This window comes from Lutjanus erythropterus, chromosome 9 (assembly GCF_056507025.1).
Source record: "Lutjanus erythropterus isolate fLutEry1 chromosome 9, fLutEry1.hap2, whole genome shotgun sequence".
Classification (NCBI taxonomy): Eukaryota; Metazoa; Chordata; class Actinopteri; order Lutjaniformes; family Lutjanidae; genus Lutjanus; species Lutjanus erythropterus.
In genome coordinates, this window is record NC_139325.1 from 40342859 (window position 1) to 40361253 (window position 18395).

At 40.0% G+C, this 18395-nt stretch overlaps 1 protein-coding gene across 1 annotated transcript in view; it reads left to right on the top strand.

The window, feature by feature from the left end:
• The window catches only part of thsd7ab (thrombospondin, type I, domain containing 7Ab), a 188270-nt gene that overhangs the window by 31310 nt on the left and 138565 nt on the right, over positions 1 to 18395 (top strand). The window lies entirely within an intron of this gene.

An 18395-nucleotide genomic window follows, 5' to 3' on the forward strand; every position in this document is an offset into this window, starting at 1 on the left:
AGCTATAGTTTGTCAGTGCTCTCAGTTATGTAGCAAATGGAAAGATAAGTTTTGTTTTGATCTGCTGTTTGTCCTGTTAAAGTTTCTGCACTCAGCTGTGAATACAAGCTCTTAACACTTCCTGTTTCTGTTTCAAATTAAAAGCTCTCTAGCATTTCAGTAACCAGAACCCTTTCATTTCTTAACAAGTATTTTATTGTGAAACATTTACAGGATTGTGTTGTGGTAAACTTACTGTCTGTCAGCTCCACTCAAACTGGCCTTGTTCATTGGTTCTCTTTATATTCCTAAGTCTTGTGCAACACCTAGTATTTTTTTTATTGTATTCTCAGCCATATGCTGCTTTCTGAGGGTGATTCAGACAACAGCAGCTTTCAAAATGTTTGTTATGAGCTGCATACGTTGTAGCTTTCAGATTTGATTTCTTTTCCTCTGTGACTGTTTTCTTAGTGATAGTGATGTGTCTTTCAGTCCAGTATCCTAATGAATTACATCCATATTGGACAGGTCAGCACCTCTTGACTTGCATCCAACACCATCATTCAGTGCCAGTACAGGAAGTGTGTGTGCCCTATATGTAATGAGAAGTCTGGGCTGTGGATGGGCGTGTAGCATGTCTGCTTTTCATGCAGATTTGCAGTTGTGTTTTGATGTGGACTTTTTATGAACCATAACTACAATCTTTGCCTTAAGTGGTTTAATTTACTAAAAGTCTGTGTAACTAAAACACATTTGGTTTGGATTGTGTTTTTTTTAACTTAACCACAACATCTCTCTAATATTTGAGCTATACTACACAGGATTTTCCTAAAAAATGTATAGAGTCACGATTCATTTAAAAATAATCCGTCTTAATCATCACTAATGACTGACTAGAGGTGGTGACGGTATCTGCAAAGATGCTGCCCTCTTCCTATATTTTCTTATTTATTTATAACTTTATTTGAGGCGTTTATTAGGGTCTGCCTTGGGGCAGCGGTGTGCAGACCCCAGCCAATAACAGCATGCGGGTTGTGAGGTCGGGGCTGTATAAAAACGCAGAGACCAGGTCATATCGCTGTCTCTGTATCTCTCCTCAGCTATCTGTCATGAGCTGCAGGTCTTGTGTGTCTGTTTGACTGAGGGCGCGGCTGAGATACTGACACATACACAAACACACGAGCAGAGCAGAGAGAGGACACAGCAGACAGGATGAAGGTGCACTGTGTTCACCGCAGTCACACAAAATTGTGCGGAGGTGTGGACGTGTTTATTTATGCTTTAGAATGTAGCCACGGCCAAACAGTAATATGTCAAATAGTGTCAACCCGTCCAATAATTCACTCTCGATCTCACTCGACCATTGCTGCTCTCTCTCTCCCTCCCTCTCTCAGTCAGTGAGCCGGGGAGGAGGGACTAACTTTGAATGGTACATTTACAAAAAAGGAACTCACAAATCCTGCATATTATATCTTTAAGTCCAAGTGTGAGTATTTTAAGTGAGAATTTTAAATACTTTTAATATTGTTTTTAGCATATTTGTTGTTGCTTTTATGATTGGGGATACTCTGTTGATATATTTTCAGTTAGGCTTAAGCGTGTACACTTAACCACTTACAGAAGGTTGTATCAATGCCTTTAGTGATGAAAGACTGTTTTTAATGACATCTATTCAGTTCAGTTCCTCTGCAACTGACAAAAAGACAATTTTGGCTCAAAATGCTGTCCTTTTTCAAAAGCGAAGACTAGATTTTAAGGGGCACAAATGACAGTGTAGAGGGTCCTTTGAAAGACAGAAATCACAGTCAGTCACACAATCACAGTTTTTAGGACTCAGCACCTGGGTGAGATAAATGTGCCTGTGTATTTTCACACATTCGCTATTATACAACTTATTTTCTTGCCTGTGATGTGGAGCTCCAAAGTGTTCAATAGTATATTAGATAAATATTAATTTAATAATCACACAAGTCAATGGTGGAAAACATTTAGTTGAGTTCATACTCCAAACAAATTGGGGACCAGAAACAGACCAGACCAGAAAGCTGTTCACCCCTATTGTAAATAACAAGGAAATGCACAGTCCCTCCCATAGGTCTTTCTTTTAACAAATAACTAACACAGCAAACAAATTAAAACTGTCAGTAATATTGTAAGAATAGCTACCTTTCTAAGCTGTTGCTAAATATCTAATGTTAGCATGAACAGCTGTTTACTTACCAGTCTAACCATAACTTCAGTAATGCTTATGAACCGCATCACTGACATGCTAAGCTAAAGCTCATCCTTGAGTGTAATACTGTGATTACACAATGGGTACCAACATAATAAAACAGTAATATTTTTAGTGATGATTACAGTGTGCTGTCATGCCAACTTGAGCACGTTCTAAATATCTACTAGACCAATCAGATTGTTTGGTTGGCGTGAGCTGTTATATAATCCTAATTTTCATAACAATATTATATTCAATTATATTTCACAGTTCCCTTTCTCTCAATAACACTTTCAAGCAACTATTTTTAATAATGTCCCTTTTCTTGACAATGGTCACTGTCCTCACATGTCCCCTGTATAGATTTATAATAGAACTAGTCAGGACATTGCCACTCAGCCCTGCCAGCAATTTCAAAAACTTTTGACAAGACACCTCCAACTACAAACTCATGAAAACTTATGTCTATTATGAATTTTTGATCTATAGAGTTTTCATATTTGTAGAACTTTCCTTAAGCTGACAAAAGCCATTTAATTGTGTGTGACGTCATTGCAGCACAGTCTGCACGCCAAGTGGGAACTGACAGGCAGGGGCAAGGGGACAGATACTACTGCTCATATTCAGTGGGTCGTAAAACAAGGATGTAAACCCAGGAGCTAGAAAACTTTTTTGTTTAATGCAACAGGCAAGCAGCTGTCTAGTTCATTATAATACATCTACAGTCACATGCAACAACAACATCTGAAAGACATCTGGAGAGCATTGAGAAAGAAACTGTTGATAATACAACTCACTAGGTTATGTTTGAAATTGTTAAAGGATCTCCTGACCCTTTGATAGCTGCCTGTAATTGGCACAGTGTATGTACAATTTTGCAGCAGTGAGGAAGAACAGAAAATCATAAAATATTACCATGCAAAATACAGCAGTAAAAATAACCTACTTCCCTCCCTGTGTTGATCTGCTTTCTTCAGAATAAAATGTCTTGTAACGACGGAAGCTTGTTAATGGCACCGTCCTCTAGTGCTCCACTGTTGACAGTGTGAGCAGGAAAAGGGTATGAAAATGACTTGAAACTGACTTGAAAAGTTCTTGCTCTAAAATGGAGCATCAGGCTGGGAAGTGACTTTTGAAGGCTGGAAATCTCAGCAACTGGTAAAGTAAATGTCACACAATAACCCCAATATATATTACAGCATGACAGTGTGTGGCACGGGACTATAAAATGGTAAATATCACACCTGTAAAAGCCTTAGAGATGACTCTTTCCACTTATCAGAAAGATTAACAAAGACACTGAGTACAAAAAATGAAAGTTCATAACGACACAAATTAAACATAAATTAACAAGGGAACAAAATAATGCCTCAGGACAATATTTAATCCTAAAATATGCTGCATATTTGCACACACTGTATAAACTTGTTTCCTCTCTGATTTAAGAGCTTACGATCACTTCATTGTTTGGTTGACCTTTTGCACAGTAGCAGCATTTCTTTTCTCCATGCTGACAGTAAACATTAGTAATATAAGACCATAATCACAGCCAATCCATTTTGCCCTGGCTTACAGTAAGCATATGTGTCAGAGCACACGGCTGTGGTCGCCATATGGAAAGTGATGGCAGCTTCCCCACCACTCATGCAGTTGAGTAGCTCTGAAGGCACACTAAACCTGCCGCTGTGTAACTGGCACTTCATGTTGTTGGACAGAGATTTATGCCTCTGCGGAAGTGTACAAACAGTCACTTGCTGTTATTGATTTGCCCTCTGGTCAATCCGCTACCTACAGTAAATTATGTCTTTGGGGAGCTTTTTAGAAGATCTCGTCTTTAAAGGAATATGATCATTCACAGTGCATTACAAGCCGCAGGAGGTTTTTTGAAAGGTTGTGTACAGTTTAATATTAATTATGGAGGTTGATTTTTCACAGTTGAGTAATGATGTTCAGCAAATTGAGGTTTTATGCTGATGAAAGAGCATTTTTATGTGAGCAGTTATTCAGCAGTTAATATTCTTTGACATACTCGTGATATTTAATGACGTCTTGACACCTTGACAAATTCAAAACTGCACACAGGAAAAAAAACAACAAACATCAATGTGCTTCAGAAAATCGAATGGGGAGACCTTTACACCAAAGACAGGCAAGAAATGTCCAGAGCCTTGTCCGTCCTGCGATTGCCATCACTATCCTAGCAACCGTCTCCCAGGGGCTCTATAATCTCCCCTATCTAGCCAATTAACAAGTGGGGAGGGTGTGAGGAGGGTCAGAGAAGCAGACACTGGGATCTAGGTTTCATACTCCGGATGGAAAAGCTTGAGACTGAGATCACAGCGTCATCACTTCCACTCAACACCCTCAGCTATTTCTGAGGCGCCCAGGTGGCATTTTCCTCTCCATGTTCATTTCTGCCTCTTGATTTGATTAGGTGCAACGCCACTTGTCAGTCCGGTGTCGTGTGGAAAGGATAGCCGCTGAGCTCTGGCCACCTGTCTGCTGTTAAGCTGTTTCTGTCTTAGCCGCTGCACATTGATAGAAAAAACAGAAATAGCCTTGCTAGCGAGGTTAACCACTTCTTACACCTGCAATGTAGCGAGCAGGGGCACAGCTCGAGCTTCTTCAAATGAACTAAATTAAATTGACTGAGAGAGGGCTTCCTGCTGAACGCTAATGTTCACAGTAGGATTGTTGGATCCGCCTTCATCTGGCAGAATCGTTCAGGTACGCGCTGGATCAAATTCACCCCATCTCGGAGAGGGCCTTCATCTGCCTCCACAGTTTGACAGTTATTCACCACTTCTGTGAAATGCAGACAATAACGTCAATGCTCTATACCCCACGCTTCTTTTATCTCGCAGGGATGCCATGGTGGGAGTATCTCTCCGAATCCTTGGCACATAGGATGCATGCAGTTGCTTCCATGAATTATTCAAAGGTTTTCTTCCTGACATTGAGCTAGTTGTGTGTCATTTCTTTATCTATGGGATCCCCCACAGAGAACACACTACTGTACTCTCTAAGATAGAGAGGCAGGATCTTACACTAAACGCCTGTATGCAAAACTCAGCGTCGGAACAAAGGCTTCTAGACTGCACGCTATATTAAACACGATGTCCATGCTGAAATGCACACATGCAGCATCGTAAACATGGAGCCGTGTGAACGGCAGCTGCACCAGAAACTTATTCTTTTCACTCAATCAAGGCAGACTGACTGATTCTGACAAGTGTGCCCGAGCCTCTCTGGTATTATATGCTCACACCTCCACATGCGTAGGCATTGGCACAAATTAGCACAAGCAAGAGGCTGGTGTCCTATGGGAGAGGCAGCTGTCAGTCTTTAGATCTATTCTTGGCTCTGGGAGTCTTCACACAACTGGGGGAGTGAAGGAGCCTGACAGGTTTTATAGTAATCAATCATTTGTCCCACGGCTGTTTCAAAATTTGATATGAGCGATGACAAAGAGAAATAAAAGAAACCTATTATTCAGCGGTATCAAAGGCAAGAGTTGTGTTTTCCTGCTCAAAGGATTAAAAGGAATAACTGTCCATAACATGACAAAATAAAAATAGTCACATGCTTTACTATTCACAGACACCTTGGCCAAAAGATGCTAAAATATATCCTTTCTTGCCCTTTCTCTTTATGTCCCCCCCTGCCAACATGTTGTGCAATTATAGCTCAACATCCTAACAAGACCTCCCAGTGGACCACCAGTCAGTGACGCTGTCAATTTGGTAGCTGAGATGGCTGGAAATGTCTCATTACTCTGCTGAGCACAAGCAGCAGAAACTCCTCTCAACGAAGCACAGTTAACTCTGTGTGAACCGTCCTGCCCAAAAAAAGTCATTATAAAGGAATAACCCAAGGGATCAGCAGCTACCTCCACCTGCCCTTAGTCTCCAAAATGAATAAATTATGCTTTGTATTTTTGCCGAAAGAACAGGTGAGGGGGGTTGTGGAGGGTTCACTCTTGTCACTGCACACCCTTGCTGCATGCGAAGGCATCTGGCCTCTGGTTTAGTTTTTTAAGTTGTAAAAACCAAATGTACAGGTGTGCAGGATCTGTAAGATTTAAGTAATTCAGTGGTTCATATTTAGCTGCTACTTATGGTTCATTTTATTTATGAAGAGTCAAAGCAAGTTTAATTTCTTTTTCATACCCAGTTTGGCAGCAAGATCTTCGCACTGTAAATGAAAAACAAAGACAGAAGCAACAGAGATATAATAAAACAGAATGTTTCTGATTGCAATTTGGAGGCATGATTATGAAATTTGGAGGTTTCACCCTGATTTCACCTTCTTATTCTCTGTTTTCATCATACACTTCAGCGTGACATGAAATGAAGGCAAGCATGAAAAGAGCTAACAGAAGGCGGTGGGTCGGTGTGGTGGTACGATCACAGTCTGTCTGCTTTGGCCTGCTGTGTGCATGTGTATGTGTGTGTGCATGCTTGCGTGTATGTGTGTGTGCGTGTGTTTTTGAATGTTTGAGTGTGTGCATATGTGTGCGTGCTTTGAATCAAGCTTGGCTCTGATATCCGTGTTCTCTGTCCAACACCTCCCACCTCCCTACTGCTGCCGAATCACAGTCCAAGAAGGATCCCCCGTAGGCCCTGAAAAGTGGGACTGCACCTCAATAAGTTTAGCAGCAACTGGCCTAGAAGTGTTACTTTCTCAAATCCAGTATGCTTAGCTGATTGGTAAAACATGAAACCCTGCTGTTACTTGAATTACCAACCTGACAGGCAGTAATTTTCCATCAATGTTGCATCACCAGGGCTTTAATTAACTGAAACAAAAGAATGTAGCAGACTTAATTTCTTGAATCTTAATAAATTATGAACTTTCAAAGCCTTCCGTATGCAGACAACTCTCTAAATTCAGTGTAAATTCAGTGTACATTTCTTTAAAAAAATGTTATTGCCACCTTCCCACTCCTACGCCTCCGTGATTTTGGAAAACAATAGACTGCAAAAGAATCTTGTGTAGGATATTCACATAATAGCATTTACATTTACCATAATTTAATGCTTTAGAATAAAAATGAATACCATAATGATGACAGGTAGTTAGTTATCATCCTAATATTCGTAGTCTTTCTCTGACAATTTTCCTTACTGCTGCTAATGAAACACATTCTGTTTTGCTGTCAGGGTATATTCATCTCTTTCTTTGGGTGAAAAAGTGTCAACCAGAATTTCATTTATGTAAATGAGATCATTATACAATCCAATCCAATCTCTCAATTAGAAAGAAAGTGATGACCTTCCAGATAACAGCTAAACTTTGGGATCTAGACTGACAAGATGGATGTGTCTTTAGCCACACCACTGGCATGGCTTTAGGGACACCAGTGTCGGTCAGTCCACCAATTTAATCAGACTAAAGTATCCCAATGGACCGCTCTGAAATTTTGTACAGACATTTATGGACGGTCATGAATCCTACTGACTTTTCCTTTAGTGCCGTCTTGAGGTAGTACATTGTCTCTATAATTACTGGGTGCTCTTTTCTAGAGCCACAAAAACAATGCAAGACATCAACACTTCTGGTTGTTTTGCCATATTTGATGCACTGTAAATATTTTATCTCTCACAGCAAAAGTTATAGATTTCAGCTTTAGCGTGGTTTTAGTATGTGCAGAAAAAAGCAGAACTAGTTTATCTGCTCTCCAATCTAAGTCTCAGCATAGTGTTTTATCATGGCCTTTCTTTTATTTTTTTTTATCTGTCAATTTTTTTTCACTTTGTAGAATACCTGATTCTTTTAACCAGGATTTACTGGCACTCTCTTGTGCTCGACTGAACTCAACAGGTTATCTTGCCTTTGACATGGTGGCTCTGACACTGTGAAACGTTCTTCATGTTGATTTACGTTCTGCTGTCTCTGTTGACGCCTTTAAAAAGCGGCTGAAGACTCATTTATTCAAACTGGCCTTTGTTTCACTTTGTGCTGTCTAGTGTTGCTTATGTTTCATTGTTTTGCTCCTCTTATGCAGTTTTTCTGGTTTTATTTTTAACAGTTTCACTCTTATGAAGCACTTTGTGACTTTGCTGTGTAGGTGTCACACTAAATAAACTTTACTGACTTACTTACTTACTTACTTACCCCTCGGGCATCACTCTCATTTATTCCTGCCGTCTGTCATGGCGCTATAAGTGATTGTTACAGGATTATGAGATGATTGTAATTGTATTGTTCTGTAATTCCAAGCTTTGTTGAAGCAGAAAAATGAAAACGTTCCAGCTCTAACACATGGCTTGATATGAACTGGCTGTCTGGGAATATTTGAATCTCATTGTGGTTGAGCGTAACATTGAAATAATGAAACTGCTTCTTAAAAGCAGCTTGTATAAGCTTTTCCCTAACAATATCAGTCCTGAGTGCACAGTAATAATTACCATTGGTGTCATGTTCCACTGCGTATCCCATGTGAGCTTATTCTTATTTCCAAATGTCATTATTTTCTCATCTTGTTGCTTTATATGCCACCTTACCAGTCCGCCAGAGCAGTTTTTATCTGTTATTAACATCGAGCTGAGACTGATGGAGTCCAAATGAGTCCGAATCAAAGCATGAAGCAAATAACAATCATCTATAATGTCTTTATTTGCACAGTTGTTTGTTTACAAGCATTTAAGTTTATGAACACCACCAATTTCACAGTGATATATTGTTGAAGATTTCTGTATTCAGTATTTTTAAATGAGCTGATACCGAAGAGTGTTTTCACAATGATTCTCATTGTTGTTGTGATTTACTGCACATCCCCAGAGCTAATTTTAAACCTCGCGTTTTAGCAGGCAAGGCTGCAGAGTGTCCCCACTCTAGCATTACTCTCCTATTGGATTGTGATGTAAAGCGTGATGCATTGTGGGAGGTGGTAATCTAATCCCCAATGCTGGCACTCCTGAGGGTGGGAGACCTCACCATGTGATTGGAAAATTTATCTTAATAAAGTGACAGCTACATCATCAAGCTGCCCCCCCACCAACCCCGCCCCTGTAGCAACAAGGGCACCTGCAAAGAACAACACATGCAGATACTGTAACTGCGGCATACATGCACAGATACACAGGAAAACACACCTGTAAACATGATTCCTGACATGTGCAGCCTCACACCAGTGATATTAAAGCCTGCAGCCTTGTCTCAAGCCGTGTGCACTTTCCCCTCCTGCAAATTCATTCACAGATTGTCACTTCTGTTGCATCCCCCATCAAGAAAATCCACACAGCATGAGTTTAATCCACAAAATACAAAAGATTATCCAACTACTACATGCACATTGCTGGATATTACTGTCAAAGGGGGATTTGTAACAACAGATGAGAGAATGTAGATGCACATTATAGTGAGTCTTAAATACAGTGAGTTGACACAATAACCTAAAACCCCGCAGAGTATAATTCAGTAACCCTGCAGCATACTGTCTGTGAAACCTGTGTTTAATGTTGAAGGGTCACTTTACACAAATTACCAAACAATCTGATTTTCTCACTTGCCTCTCGTACAGTGGTCTTCAACAATGGGACCGTGACCACAGAATTATTGCAGGGGGGCCTCCAAATTACTGTTGGATAATTTATTTAGTTATTTGACAAGGACGATACATGTAGGCACTGTTAAAAAATGCAACCAATACTATGTACATGGGGCTTCTAGCTATAACAAATTTGCAGTCAATTTGAATAAAATACACTCACAACACTGTAATACACACATGGTCTCTAGCAATAAAACAGATACCAGACAGACAACCACAAGACACATTAATAAAATCAACAATGACAGAATAACAACCACTTCAAATATTACATGAAAACAACAATGGCTGATAACAAACAACTGCTATAAACAATGAGACAATAATGACTGAATCATTGATTTTTTTTTTTCTTTTTCCAAAATATTAATTTTGTCAGAAATTCTGTTCGATAATGCACATTAACAGGAATCCAACAAATAATAAGCAAAGATAAATCAACATATTCATAAAAAAAAACAAAATCAAAAGGCTACCTATGAGTCCTTGTGTAATCATGTGAGCAAGCTAACCTCCTAAATCACTGTGCTGCACCCATCCATAACAGCAGACTAGTTAGCTACAGTATGTATTATTGAAACGTATTGGACAGTTAGCTGTATTATAATGCCAAGTGTACTGACAGGCTTGTGAGCCACAATCCATTATTTTGTAATTTGATGAACCAAAAGCCTCCAAAACTGCAGAGGGTGAGGCTGATGCAGCCAACATCAGCTACTGTTAAATGCAAACGAGAGAAAACCTGAAAATATTGCATGAAATATGTGTAGTGGGGCGTCTGTGTTCCATTTCTCTCTCAGCCAGGGGGTCCATGACCTGAAAAACGACCTCTGCTCTAGTGCTATCCATTTATGTAGATACTTTTTCTACTTTTAACTAGTTTTTGAGATATCTATGTCTGATATTTTCAGCCTTCACCCCGATAGACAAGAGCTGTGTGGGATTTTGACAGTATTGAACAGTTTCATTTAAAAAATTCAACAACAATGTCTCTTTCCAGAAAGAGTGTCCCTGTAACTCTGTCAGCAGTTTTCACAGGGACTCTTAAAGTAGTTCCAGTGAAATCTGGTGACAGTGAGGCCTGTGCATTATCCAGAGTAACAGGAGCATTGTGTCTGGAAAGAGACATTTCTGTTGAATTTTTTAGATGTAACTTTTCAAAGCCTTGAGAAGCTCCTTCCACCTCCATTGTGTTGGGATGAAAGCAAAACTCTGAGACAGAAATTATTTGTAAATATTTATATTTGTATGAGTAGGCACCACTAGACTTAAGTTAGAAAATAAGTTTGTTCAGTTTATGCTTGGATTGTTAGAGAAAGCTGTTCAATTGACCCAGATGATCTTTTTTTTCTAACTATTCAAGCCTCCCTGGTGCAATGCCAGTGGTTTTTCATGGTGACATGAAAGGCATCTTTACCTCAATGACGTGTTGGAGATGAGATGATTCACACAAACCCCAGTGTCAGCCTGTTATCTGCCGCTCAATAATTACCTCGCTGTGGCTGTTTACCAGCCACGACAGCATGTGGCTGGTATACCTTGTGTGTGTGTGTGTGTGTGTGTGTGTGTGTGTGTGTGTGTGTGTGTGTGTGTGTGTGCGCGTGTGTGTGTGTGTGTGTGCGCGTGTGTGTTTACGTGTGCGTGTGTCATAATGGCTTAATGCGGTCCTGGAGACACCTGCTGTAGCAGGAGCTTCCACAGAAGTGTAGTATTTTGCCAGGGATTTATACGTCTGTGGTGAGATGCTGTAGCGTCACAACCTTGCAAGAGGCACTCACAAAACTTCACAACAGTGCAGTTGAGATCAAAATGAGGGCCAAGTTCAAAGATTGGTGTGGTACAAGCAAGGGGGCTTGAAGTAGGGGGGTATGAATCATAGTCATAGCGTCACCTACTGGCAACAGGAAATTACAGGGTCATACTCTTACAAGTCATTTTGAATTTAAGTTACTGCAACAAACTTGATATTTTATTGATTTTGGAGGCGCCTGTGGACAGAAGCATTTTGTTTCCACTGTAATAACCACAAAATATAATGTCAAAAATAAAATTCTCTAAATAGAAATCTCATCCTGCTTCTTTTTAACTGGCTGATGTGTCACTCACTATAACTTTGCTTGAGAAAACATTCTGAGAAACATGGGTTCATACATCTGATTTCACGGAAAATTCAACCTGTACTGTTTCTGAGTAATTATTCCTAATGTCTGCCACCATTAGGAATAATTACTCAGAAACAGTCAGTCTCATTTGCTCTTAAAGGTCGTAGAGAGGCATCAGTATTAAAGTGAGGCTGCATAACCAGTTTAAAACTGCTTGTGGTAGCTTTAACCAAATCCACCGCTTATGTGGTTAGCAAAGTCCTGACTCTTTGATGAAGCTAAATAGTGAAGCCTGTGAGTTTTCATCAAACACTGTTGCTGTGATGATGCCATGAAACAGTAAGATGTTGTAACATGAGTTACAGCAGGGTGGTATTTTTTTCACCTTGTGAATCTGTGTCTGTCATCATAGCAGAATGTGATCCAAGACGCACCTACTGTAGTACTGGTTTCGAGTTTTTTGCCAAGCGTTTATTTCTCTGTCTGTGGACAGATTTTATCAACACAAGAGTGTCACAACTGTGCAAAATAAAGTCACTAAATTTTACAGTTGTGTTGTTGAGATCAGAATAAAGGCCAGATTCGAATGTGCGAGTGCTGAGTGCTCATGGGTCAGAATGTCAGCATGTTCATGTTTGTGCTGTGATCCCACTGAAGTTGGTCTCTCTTAAAAAACTGACTCTCTGAACAAACAGTGTATATGAACCTGTGTGGACCATTTTTATGTAACAGTAGCACTGATAACAAAGATTGGCTAACTCAGTGGCAAGAACGTTTATTTCCTTTGGATGCTTCCCAATAAAAGGCTCCTAGTTTTACCTTTTGGCAATGAAAATATCAGCAAAATTTGCACTAGGAGTAACTTAACACAACTCAAATCCAGCCTGTGATAAGTAAACAGTTGAAAAAGACTGATTTCTGAAGTACCAACGTTGAAACTAAGCTCCAAACTGAAGACATTCAGTTCAAAGCAACAAAAGCACTGCGAGCAGGGTTTGACGATTGGAAGAATATATTGCCTATCAATGATGAGCTGAATCCATTGTTGGTTGGGGGTTTTTTGGCTGATTTTTGGAGTGATATTTGTCATTTTATTTAGCTAATATATTGGTCTGCAGAGTGACAGCCGCTGCTCCACAACACGCTCTCATCCAGCAGCACAGTGCACATCCAGTCAGCCAGACCTTGAGTGTGCTGAGCTGGGTGAGGAGTGAGAGGAACAGCCCACTGCACTCTTTTCAGGTGGTTTCAGAATATATCACCAATGGGCTGACAATGGCTGGTTGGAAAATTTTAACATATTGCCCAACCCTAGCTGAGAGTTGAACGTGAGACTTTTAAAAACAGTGCTTTCTCTCTTGTCATCGTCACAGCCACACATTTTGACACACCTATTTAGCACAAGCCACAGCTTGAAATTGATGGCGGTGGAGTTTTCTGCCAAGCAGTGCCACGACAATGTGGGTCTGCAACAGATGAGAAATCTAATGTTTCTAATGTAATCAAGCCTTTTGGCTCTGCACAGTTACAGCAGGCTATACTGGGACCATATACAGTCAGAGTCAGTGGTTATAATATATCCTGAGCACCTTGCAACAAATTGAAAATTCAGTTCCACATCAGGAACAAATGGCTCAAAAATGACCATGTATTTGAATCGATGCCTCTCCACTTTGGCCTCACCAAAAATCAAACAACACAAAGGCAATATTTTTTCCAGGGATATGGTTTTGGATTCAATTACATGGCGCAGGTGTTCATGATGTTGTGTCCACCTCCTGCACACCAGGGGTGGACAAGATATCATAAACTGCAGGAAAAAAAGATGTCGGATTGGAAGTCTGGTTTAGAGGGGGCCGCCTGGCTGACACCTGGTTTGAGCTCAGTGCCACAACATGCCATCATACCTTTGTTGTTGTGTCTGTTCTTGAATCACTGCAACCAGTCGCATACATATTGTATGTTCGCGAGGCTGAGATGGAGATGAAATACCACACCCTGACTAGAAGAATACCATCCGCTGGGAAAACAAGCATCCCTGCTGTGTGTACTTCTCATTCTTTCTGTGGTTTTTCTTGCTTACAGTAAAATGCCTCGAACGGTCTGTGTCAGTGCTGCTCTTGTAAAACCTGCCAGTGCAGCGGCTCACAGACCAGAGGGTTTCATCCATGGGGGCAGATTCACTGAGCCTCTGACACTCCCTGTGTGGCACTGCGACTCCTTACACCCCCATCCCAGTGCCCTCTTACCCTTTACCAAACTATCACAGCCCTTTAGGGAAAATCCCAGGGCCTGTCAGCTCAGATCTGAGTCAACAAATCAACAAAAGCAGGCTTGTGATGCTGCTCAGTGGCCAGCACTGGGGGACTCGGGTTGTGTCGGACAGCTCTTGGGTGTAAATGCATTTGTAATGTTTGTATCACCTCAGTGCAGAACAAGAGCATTCATTTCTCGGTAAATAAAGATAAAACAGTTCGCTGCAGTGCACACACATTTATTTTTACCTTGACAGTGATGGGTACGGCCACTATTATTTGTTCTGTTTTCTCTCTGGTGTCTCTACTTAAAATGCAGAGGGTATTTTTCCCAGCCACAGCCTTTAAGAGTATTTTGGGGACTTTGTTATTATGCATATGTCTTGACTTTTCCTTTTAAGCACAATTTTCAGCTTCTGTTTTTACACATTATGATGACTTAAAGAAAAACATCATCCCACTAATGTGTCTAATCGAGATCAGGTCTCTGAATTTTATGCACGTGTCGGCATCAAAAGTATTAATTGTGAAAGGGCCAATTTGTTTCCAATCCACTACTGAGGCATTTACTCCAAAGAGAACAAGAAATCTCTTGCCAGTTATGCCCTCTGTCATAATATCATCAATAGTTTCTTTTGCACCGCCAGGATTTTTTAAGAAGAGAAAAATACTTCCTCATTAGTGAGACTGGCTACTGTACATCGTGACAAACTCCAACGCTGTTGCTGTTCAGGGTGGCTAGACATCATTTTCTTTAAACCAGCTCGGCATGTTGAGTGCAGCAGCACAGCATGGGAAGCTCCCTGTTTACTTACTAAAGACCAGTGTTAAGCTTGTTTGCATCCCTATTAGCCTCCACATTAGCGGCTGCTTCCCAGGGTCCATGCATTAAATAATTTTATTCACTATCAGCTTATAAGACAATTCTGAGACATAAATAAAACACATGGGAACAAAATCAAAACTACAACTACAGGATCACACTAAACAGAGGGCAGATCTCTGCCAGGCAGCAGATGGTGAAGCACTTACTGCAATGCCACCATAACTGACAGATGCTACATGTGGCCTATGCAAAGTGTTAAAGTTTTTTTTATATAGTTCAAGGTCAGTTTTACTGGTCATAGGTTAACACAGGGTGAACCTTAGTAGTGGTATACTTGACAGTAGAACAGTATAGTATAACATTTTCTTGTCTATATGTATGCAAAGTGTTTTTGTATAGTATAGTCTCAGTTTTCTTTAAAGCCTGTGAGCACTTATGCAGATGTTTTCAGTTTATCTGGTTTATTAGACATCTGATCAGGACTGTGTATGGACTCTGACTGACGTCTCCCTCAGTCTCCTGTTAGCTTTGTGAAATAATAAATAAATTCCCATCAAAGCTCCAAACCACCTTCAACCTGAGCAGAGGTCTAAACAGCCCGAATAATTGAAAACACCTGTGTGAAGAGTAATGCTGTTGTCTTGGGTTTGCTTATCTCTATGAAGCTACAAGAGTGCTGCAGGGGCGATGTATTTTTACAGGCCAACCTGGAAGTTAGCATCACTTTGCTTCCCTCTACACAAAGCACATGGGATTTTTCCACTGGATTTTAAAACTCTAAACTGTGGTTTATTATACGTACATGTTATGTTCAGCAAGATAATCTCCACAAATGAACGCCCCTTTTATCATTTTTGAAGCGTAAATGTAATCACCAGAAGTTAAAAGCTAACGTTAGGCTATAAACAAATTGCACTACAGTCACATGACTTCATGTCATCCCCACTAAGTGACTGGTGTTTTGCCGGATGGCGTTTATCAACCCCGACAACCTCTATAGCCTCATTTCACTTTGTAGTAGCAATCACCTTGTTTAAGACACATATGGCTTCAGAACTCAGGATGGGGGTATTTACTAACGTATTTTATTAGAACATGTGAAAATGTCTTACACTTGTGTTAATTATAGACCTTCTATCAGGCATCTAACCAAAAACCTGTTTAAAAGAAAACAAAACACTGACTTTGAGATGAGGGAAAGAGAGGTGCATACTAACTCATTTCTGGGTTTTAGGACTCATTCCTGCAGCACACTACAAGGAAACAGTAGTTGCAAATTAATTTTCTTTTGATCATCTAATTGCTTAATTGACTGTTGGCACTGAAAATCTCAAACAAACTGTAATTAAAAAGTGGGTTATTCAAGGTTTTGTGTTACAGAGTTGAGATTTACATTTTGTCTGTTGTGAAACATTATAGTGAAACACAATTTATTGCACTGAACATCATATATTTGCCATAACATTATATATTTGCATAATATGCTTCGATTGATATTATTCAGAAACATGTAGTCTAGTTAAACATATCCTGCTTTGAATGCCTCTTCCTTTGTTTTCTTAAAATACGAGTAGTTTGTTTCTCTGATACAGTTTGTCAGTAGAGGGTATGTAAATGAATTTGTGTTTTACAAAGTTGCTTCCGGGCCCCCGAGAACTAAACGTTTACCTGAGAGAGACGTAATACCAAAGTTTTTCTGCTGTGTTCCTTTTTGTATAAAAATGTATTTTACACACAGTTAAGGCCAGGTTTTTAATTAGGTCATCATTATTGCTGTAAAATAGTAATTAAATTGATCTGAAGACGAGACATGTCATGAACTGTCTGATTCGGTTCAGTGGTTGATAATGATTGATTGATCCATCACCCTCTACGTTCGTTTCACAATAATTAACCAAAACACAGCTCAGCTCAATGTCAGGGACAGAGAAAAAAGAAAAACTTCTGAATTTTTACAAGATGAGGAAAAGTAGAGACAGGTGGCTCAATCAGTCACAATCAGGTGTGGATGTGTGAGAAAAAACAGGAGCGCAGACATGACTGTGCTGCCAAACATCACACTGAAGCTTTGATGATCAGCAGCTGTTTTACCCAACAGAGTCTGCATCGAGCCACTTCATGTTTTCTTCCTCACTGAAACAGTCAGAGTTGGTTCATAGTCTTTACTTTACAGTCCTTCATCAAACTTCCTCGTACTTTGTTAACATGTAATAACAAATTATTTATTAGGAATGCCCCTGGAAAGTTGGAGATTTGAATCATCAGTCAGAGACCCCTCACTAGACTGAGATCTGTCTGTGTCTGTTTTTTTTTTTTCTGCTTGTCATAGTGCATCAGAGTAACAGGATAAAACAGATAGAAACTTATAAAAATGCACTAGTTTAAATCCAAATCATGGTTTTATACTAGTGCACTTATTTAAAAAATCCTCATGACAACACAAAGTAATGCAACAGCACGGCAGGCTGTAAACTTTACAAATCGACTCTCTAAATCTCCACAGACCACAAAATTAACTGTGATGGAAAGACTGATAGAAACAGGTGATGTTAGCTTGTTGGCTTGTGCTTGTTTTTGCCACTGACAGGCTCAGACTGTTAACATAAGTGTCTGACAATATTATGGAAGGGACTGCTTCAGTGAGACTCTTTTTAAAGAGTAAGATACTTTTTCAGCTGATTTGTTGCTCTCGCCAAACTGATCAGACTCCCTTTGCAAAGCTGTAATTTTAACATCATCATCATCAGCTTCTTTCACACTCGACAGAAATAAAATTAAACTTGACAAAACCATCTTGGTTCGTCTTTCCACTGTTCTAACAATCACCACCTCTGGTTTGGCTGAAATAAACTCTTATTTCGCGGCGTGAAGGAGTGCAGAGCTTGCATGGCAGGTGACACCCGACAGTGGCTGCAGTGCTCTTCTGTGGTGCACTGATTTTATGACTGAAGTATAGGTGGACACACAGTTTTACTTTCTCTGACTGTGTGAAAATCGAATGTTTTCTCATCACAGTTGATGAACAAAGGCATTAAAATGTGAGTCTCACTGGTAAAACATACTCATGTAGGCTGATATAGGAATTTAGTGTGGTGCAGTGAACTGAAAAGAAAAGAATTGTCCAATATTCGGCCAAATCTGATTAGACTGAAAAAAATAGCCTTATTATTAGTTATATTATTCAGCCTTCTCTGTGCCCCCAGTACAGTGTGTGTTCAGCCTCGGTAAAGGAGGTGACTGTACACACACACAGGTTTGCATGATGTTTCTCATAATAATAAAACTGGTACAGGATGGACAATGAGTCATTAGTGGCTCCTTTGTACCTTTCAGTAAAATAGGCCAAGAGTCGAGGACACTTCAGCGTGTTGGAAGACTGGAGTGTCTGAGATAAATGTTGTTATTGTGCTGTTCGTTCTCAAAAATGTGAAGGTTGGCTGGTTTGTTTTGAAAGGAAACCAGG